The sequence below is a fragment of the Sinocyclocheilus rhinocerous genome, unplaced genomic scaffold (genome assembly GCF_001515625.1).
Source record: "Sinocyclocheilus rhinocerous isolate Xijiao unplaced genomic scaffold, SAMN03320098_v1.1 scaffold358, whole genome shotgun sequence".
NCBI lineage: Eukaryota > Metazoa > Chordata > Actinopteri > Cypriniformes > Cyprinidae > Sinocyclocheilus > Sinocyclocheilus rhinocerous.
This window is the reverse complement of record NW_015650700.1, coordinates 581,707-589,406: the sequence shown is the minus strand read 5'-3', so window position 1 is coordinate 589,406 and position 7,700 is coordinate 581,707. Positions and strand designations below refer to the sequence as shown.

The 7,700-nt window shown below is 37.5% G+C and overlaps 1 pseudogene; it reads right to left on the bottom strand.

The window, feature by feature from the left end:
* LOC107712344 (uncharacterized) overlaps positions 1-7,269 on the bottom strand; it is a 42,347-nt pseudogene extending 35,078 nt beyond the window's left edge.
* Positions 7,270-7,700: the final 431 nt, after the last annotated feature.

The window sequence follows — 7,700 nt, the reverse complement described above, 5'->3', positions numbered from 1 at the left end:
TCCGGCATCCCTGTGAGCGCTTGCTTCATTCCTAGAAGCTGACGCCGGTTCCACCGTACGTGCTTTTATAGCTTCCTGGTCGCAACATCACCCGCCCATGACGTCTCGCCCATCTATTGGACTGATTTCACATGTGATTCAGAGCATGGTCACGCTGGGGTCCCAAAGCGTTTCCGATGCAGCTCAATTCCTGAAGGGGAACATGCATTATAAGCATTAGAAAAAGTTTTATTTCGACAAGAATAAATCACAACTGTCTCCAACTAATCACAAACATCAAAACATTTACAAATAAATCAAATGAACTAATAAATAAAAACTACTCCTAATTACAAATATCACCTCATGTATAAATGTCTCTCACATTTCATATAAACATATAAACCAACATCCAAATTATTGAGTACGTGTGGGTGTGAGAGAGTGTACCAAAAAAAAAAAAATTATTTATGTATTTTTTGAAAATCATTTCAATAAATATCATCTTTATTTCACTAAAGAATTCTACCTCTAACGAGCTGTAGATAAAATAGTCTAACAAATTAAAATTACCGTTATTTTCCGGTCTTTATCCGTTCAGTCAGATTTTGTGCTGCAAAACATCCATGACAGCCGTTGTCCATGCTGGCAAATAATAATGGCCATTCGACCTGAATTATATAAATAATTTTAATAGCACGGCCATTTAAAACCCGAGGGTCTACCATGTGCATAGTAAAGCGATCACTGCAGACAATCCTTTTGGGTGGGAATTAATGTAAACACAGATATCGGATACCAGTCGTGTAAAAAGAATATAAACAGATGGGTCTACCATGTGCATAGTAAAGCGATCACTGCAGACAATCCTTTTGGGTGGGAATTAATGTAAACACAGATATCGGATACCAGTCGTGTCTAAAGTGAATGTAAACAGATGGGTCAAAAGATCGGATCTGTGCATTAAGACTTGCAGTGTAAACGCAGCCTAGGAAGCTACAGGGAGGTGAGGTTTTATCAGGGTTGGAGCTGAAGTCTGCAGGATGGTGGATCTCCAGGACCGGAGTTCACCACCCCTGGATTAGTAAAGTATGCACACAATGTACTTAAAACAAGGTAACAAATTAGTAAATTGTGCTTACGTAACGAGGTGATGAATTAGTAAGTCGTGCTGACATATTAGTAAGTTATGGGAACGAAATATATAGTTTATAATGTCAGAGTTTTTGGAGAATTTAAACTCAAGCCTTCTCTATTTGTGGCGCTGCACAGATGCAAGTAGGCTAATTCACCTGCAGTCTTTCTTGATTCTTTGCCTCCACATTGTGAATTAAATTGGATCTGGATTATCCCTCACATGTTCAAAACAACACTCATGTGATCTTGTTAAATTGTGCCCCTCCTTTTTTGTAATACGTATCCCTATTCTTCTTCTTTTTTTTTACCCAAGAGAAAAGTCCAAAGCCATGTCTGAGAAGATTTAGCACTTGAGTGACATTTGCCAAGCGCTTCCTCATTCTTCAAGAACGGTATCACATTGACACCTATTTAATTTGACAATTACGCTTGCAAGTTCTCTCACTATTATCTTACTATATGTTCATGATTGCAAAAGTGATTATTTTTAGTTCTTTTTTCATATTTTCTGTCACACAGTCAATTGTGTAACACTTGAACTCTTATTTAAACCGAGTCAAAAGAATAAAGTCAAAAAGATTTTCCTTTAATAAAACACCCATTAATCATCACTTAAAATGCAAGGTACATCACACACGGCGAGCAAATCCAGATAATGGCATTAACTCATAATTTATCATCTAATTTGCAATACAATCTGTAGTCTTAAAAAGAGCAGTGAATACCAGTGATGCAGCAGTGCCTCTCATCAATTTAAAGGCAATAGGCCTTCATATCTTCATAATGAATATCGCTAATTAAGCTTAGCAGGAGATTTTCAACCCTCCAGTCATGAATTAGTCAGAGTGGATCAACTAAATAACAGGAAGCAATATGATGCAATATAGAAGGTTTGATAATTGCAGGTCATCTCATGCTTGAACAATTAATGACCTTTACAAAACAGGACGGCATTTTTACTGAGTTCCTGTGCCTTACTGATAATAAATCATTGCCTTCTTGCACCGCCATATTCTTAATTTACTGATGAAGATAATAGGCACTTATGCCCATGACACTGGTGATGAGAACGAATGAGCAATATCATTTTAAAGACTCTTTCTTCTGAATTATGATAAGCCTCAGGTGAATTACAGTAGCTTTGAATTTGAGTTTTAAATTAATTTAATGTTACCTTCCATGCAAATCAACAGCTATGTTCACAAGGTAATACAAATATTCTAATGTAGGCTATGCTGTGACTTTCAGCTGTTGACTGTTGATTTCAAATAACATGACGTAGCATAGCTGTTGTAAATGCAGCACTGCAATATGCTGAATATAAGTTTGAAAGCGAGAAATTAAAATTATTCAAATTTTGTCCAATCAAATGATCTCTACAAATACTGTAGAAAAAAGCGTACCCTAGTATCACCTGGGGTGTATTCCAGAAAACGAGGGTAACTTACTGTCACATATACCCTGAACTCTCAGTTGATTAACACAAACCTTGCTTACTTGAGGTATGCTGGTTCCAAAACCGCATCTGGGAGTAAGTTCAATCAACTCAGAGTATGTTCACGGTTAACACACAAGACTCAACAGAGCGAGGAATCGACAAGTCACCATGGAAACCGACGCTAAGAAAAAGCGCACCATGCTCACTGATCTATATATATGACTATTATATATTAGTAATATATTCTCTCTATATATTTATAATATAAAATTATATATTACTAATATATTCTCTATTATAGATCAGTGACCATGCTGTTTTTTTTTCGTATTCTTTTGTTCATTTTTCATACTCACTGCATATCGCCACCTAATTGATGGTTGTGCAATCATTTTTTTTTTTATGTTTTAATCACTGAGAATAAGAATTATATTGTTTGTTTAATGCTAATTATATAATAAGAAATATCACGTATGTATTTTTATTATATAAATACATTACAGAAAATGCAGATCCATGATGTGTGAGATGACGATAAAATATAATAAATATAAGGGTGAGTAATTTGTGGACTAATTTTCATTTTTGGATGAACTAACCCTTTAAGTTTAGGAATGGGGCAGGATTGAGGGATCTAAAATATGGTCAAAAAGAATAAGGCATTAACGTGTGCTTTATAAGTACTAATAAACATCCAATATGCTAATAATATGCATGTTAGTAAATGACTAGTTAATAATAGTGAGAAATGGTCCCTAAACTAAAGTGTTACCTTTTTATTTGTTCTTCAAGACTGGTCTTTTTGAAGTCAGTTACATAAAAAGGCAGATCGGTTCAATTTGAATCTGAAAAGTAAGACTGTTTACCACTTGTTTAACTGCTGTTTTGTTGGTCAAACTAATTCTTAAGACACAGTCTTAACATAGTGGCCATGTTTATGCATCTAGACCCTGTTTACAGCCCAGATTTAGTTTACCATGTAACGATTTGGCTGCACCAACAATAATGCTAATTTGACCGGACGTTGTATTTCCACAGTAAGCCTATAAACTTAAACATGCAGGCCTGTTCAATTTCTAAGACATTTGACATCTGCGTATAAAACACAGCTGACGCTTCAGTCAGAGCTGCTTACAGCAAAACAGAGAACAAGATTTCGGTTCACTTCTCTTCACTGAGAAACATGAGTAAGTATATTAAAAGTGAACAAGAAAGCTTCATCTTTCAAAGGTCATTCAAAAACTATGTTTCCTTCACAAACTATACACCACTTCAACTTTACAACAAACATGGAGGTCGTCTTGTGCTATCTAAACACTCTTTCACAGTCAACCTTCATCATCTGTGTATCTTTTGGTGTTTATATTATCAATTCAGGCACGTTGCCCGGTAGTCTAGTTGTTGTGAACTTGACTTGATTTGTTGAAGTTTTGACACTGGTTACAGTTATGCTGCAAAACATATATTCACCATATGATGGTACAGCACCCATAGCCATCACTGTTTTTGTTGCATAGCAACATTCTATCTTGCCTACATTCTAGGAGAAGTATGACACCATATGGCAATGGATTTGGCACTCAATCCACTATGCATTGTACCTAACAATGCACATTATAACTATATGTAACAGGTGTATCTTTTGGTGTTTATATTATCAATTCAGGCACGTTGCCCGGTAGTCTAGTTGTTGTGAACTTGACTTGATTTGTTGAAGTTTTGACACTGGTTACAGTTATGCTGCAAAACATATATTCACCATATGATGGTACAGCACCCATAGCCGATCACTGTTTTTGTTGCATAGCAACATTCTATCTTGCCTACATTCTAGGAGAAGTATGATACCATATGGCAATGGATTTGGCACTCAATCCACTATGCATTGTACCTAACAATGCACTTTATAACTATATGTAACAGAAGCCAGCTTGGAAAGCTGTGTAACTAAACCTCACTTCTCTGGCATCAAGAGACACAATAGCATCTGACGCTAGAGGCTGCAGTCTGTAGAATCCTGGTTAGCATGCCTGCCCCCCATTGATGCTGGTTTAAATCCCACTCAGGGCGGTGCAAGCAGGACCAGTTAAACTGGTGCTGTGACCTGGATAGGAGTGAGGTTTACAGGGGGTCTTTAGAATCAATGTTAGCACAATTGCATCCAGTACTGGTTGGCGCTGGTTCGAATCCTGCTTGGAGCAGTGTGAGTAGGACCAGTTACAATGCTTTACAGGACCTGTGTTTGAATCCTGCAAGACAGAAAGACAGACAGATGCAGGATGCAAGGACACTCCAATCACTATGTCCACAAATTGTGGTGACAATAGTTTTTTTTCTGCTACAAACAATTTATTTATTTATTCATTTATTTGTTTTATTTTTTTACATTTTTGCACAAGGCCTTAAAATAGAGGAATTTTAACAATGAAAAGACTGGCAAGAATCCAGTAATTATGTTATTTTATTATTACAGAAAATGAGATAAGGGAGCCCAGGGTAGGTTGGCACAGGGTTCATTTCTGGGTCATATGTTGTATTCATGAAAATGTAACATCTGAATGTTTACCTTCTTGAAAGACTAAAATGTATTGACCTGAGGACAATTTTAACAAGTCACCCTAAAGATACTTTTATGTTAACAGGACATTAAATGTTCTAAATATGATAAAATAAAAATGTGTGCAGTTGAGGGTTAAAGGGATAGTTCACCCAAAAATGAAAATTCCCCCATGATTTACTCACCCTCAAGCCATCCTAGGTGTATATGTCATTCTTCTTTCAGATTAATAAAATCGGAGCTATATTAAATAATGTCCAGGCTAATCCATGCTTTATAATGGGAGTGGATGGTAGCCCAAAATTTGAAGTCCAAAAAATTGCACCCATCCATTACAAAAGAAGTCCACACGGCTCAGGGGGGTTAATAAAGGCCTTCTGAAGTGACGTGATGTGTTTGTGTAAGAACAATATCCATATTTACAACTTTATAAACCTTAACTTCTAGCTTCCGCTGTCGTACGCACTTTCATGAGAGAGTGGCGTCCAGCGGATGATGTAGGCTACCATACACTCCCATTATAAAGCATGGATTAGCCTGGACATGATTTTATATAACTCCGATTGTATTCGTCTGAAAGAAGAATGTCATATACACCTAGAATGGCTTGAGGGTGAGTAAATCATGGGGTAATTTTCATTTTTGGGTGAACTATCCCTTTAACTTTACATTGTGTGAGTATGCTGATCTTTTGAAGCACTTTGCACTGTAAATAACCATCTATTTTCATTCCCTCATGCCCGAATTCATCGTTGGTATTACCATAAGCAGTAAGTACTTATCTAATGTCTGATTCAGATGTTGCAGTCTTGAGAGGAACAGTCAGTGCAGGATAAACAAAAACAGAATACCTCTGGCAGCAGACTGAAGCCACATGTTTTGAATGCCAGTGAGTTAAGTGCATACATGCTAGCATGTCAGCTGGGTTTTAAAATCCACATGTGGGTGTGTCGTTGGGTTTTGAGAAACCCCCTCCCTCCCACTCCAGTGAGCACACCCATGCCGCTTCCAGCTCGTCTCCACCCACAGCTCAGAGACTCCAAAGGCTGTCAAGGGCCTGTGGGTTTTGCCATATGCATCAAAGCTGCATGGGAAACACTAGCAGGGCTCTGTTACAATGCTTAGAGAGGCAGCTCTGTATCTCCCCTAGCATTCCACTGCCTTAACCCTCTCATATGAATCCCTTTGCAATGAGAAATTTGTTGTTACACTAACACATAATTGATAGTGTATGGTTGTGAACTTATTTCACAGTAACCTGTCCATTTTTTTGATACAAATTAAAAGTTGGCGCTAAACAAACAGTAAAAGGTAAAGCATCTGGCATAATGCCTCATAGATAAATACAGCTTATGCAACACCACACACATGAGGCAAAGCCAACACAAGGTGTTAGGTACACAACACTCACGTAACACTCCCCAGCCCTGGGAGTAACGTTAATAAGAGTCAGTCAAGGATATTATTATTTCTACAGTCAAATTTTATTGTGATAAATATTATTATACATCAGTTACACTAGATTTACCACTGTACAGATGTACAGACACTGTCCTAATTAATTTAGATGTTCTAAAAACTACAATATATGTGTCCGTGTGTGTTTTACGTGTTGTCTGCCATATATTAAGCGTATATCTTACATAAGACTCCAAAACTTGAATTAATGGTTTGGTTAGTGCTGGCAAATTAGTAATGAGTAGTCAAGTGGTTTGCGAAGAACTAATTTCACATATTTACATATAGCTCAGCCGTCACGTAGCTGTCGTGCTGCAATACAGTTTAATTCCTGTACACCAGTAGCCTGTTTGACCATGAACCTTTCAGAAGCAAATACTTCAACATTTGTTTTTGTTTTTATCTTCATTGACAATGATCCTGTACTGCCCCCAAACATGTAAAAAATTAAAAGTCTAATTCAACTCTACACACTTTTCAGATTAAATGGAGTCACTGTCAGTCCTGAAGGAAGAAACCCACACAATAATTCCATGCTGTAGCCACCTGCGTTTCCATTCTGTAGCCTAGGACTTACCTTTCCCAAGGTGCTGTGTGATTCTTCCAAAGCCATGTGTGTGCTTGAGCTGAACGCTTGGCTGTATAAAGACTGCTATACTGGCATTCATGTGTCCTCCATGCTCAGCTTCACATGAGTGAGAGTGTGTAGTGTCGTGATAACTCTTGAGTGCTGTAGGCTTCCATTTATAGAGCCAAGAAAGCCTCAAATAGACTGCAGACAGCGGGGAGCCCATGACAACAATTACAGCCAAAACATTGCCGTCCATTGATCTTACTGGAATTATCACAGATGGGATCATTCACCTCTGATGCTTTTGCACTATGGTTGTGTGCAGTTAGTTGTAAAAATGTGTAACCTGGGTTTTGTTAAAGTGTTTTTGTTGTTGTTGTTTTTTTTGTTTTTTATAATCAGGGCTGTGCAGAGACCTTTGGAGGGGCAGGTGCTCAAAGTATAAAAGGAGCACATGGAACAAGACTTTAAATAGGGATGTGCTCAAAATATCAATACAGCAATATACTGTGGCGCATTCCTTGCTGATACACAAATCGATACGGATGCTTCTGTATTGA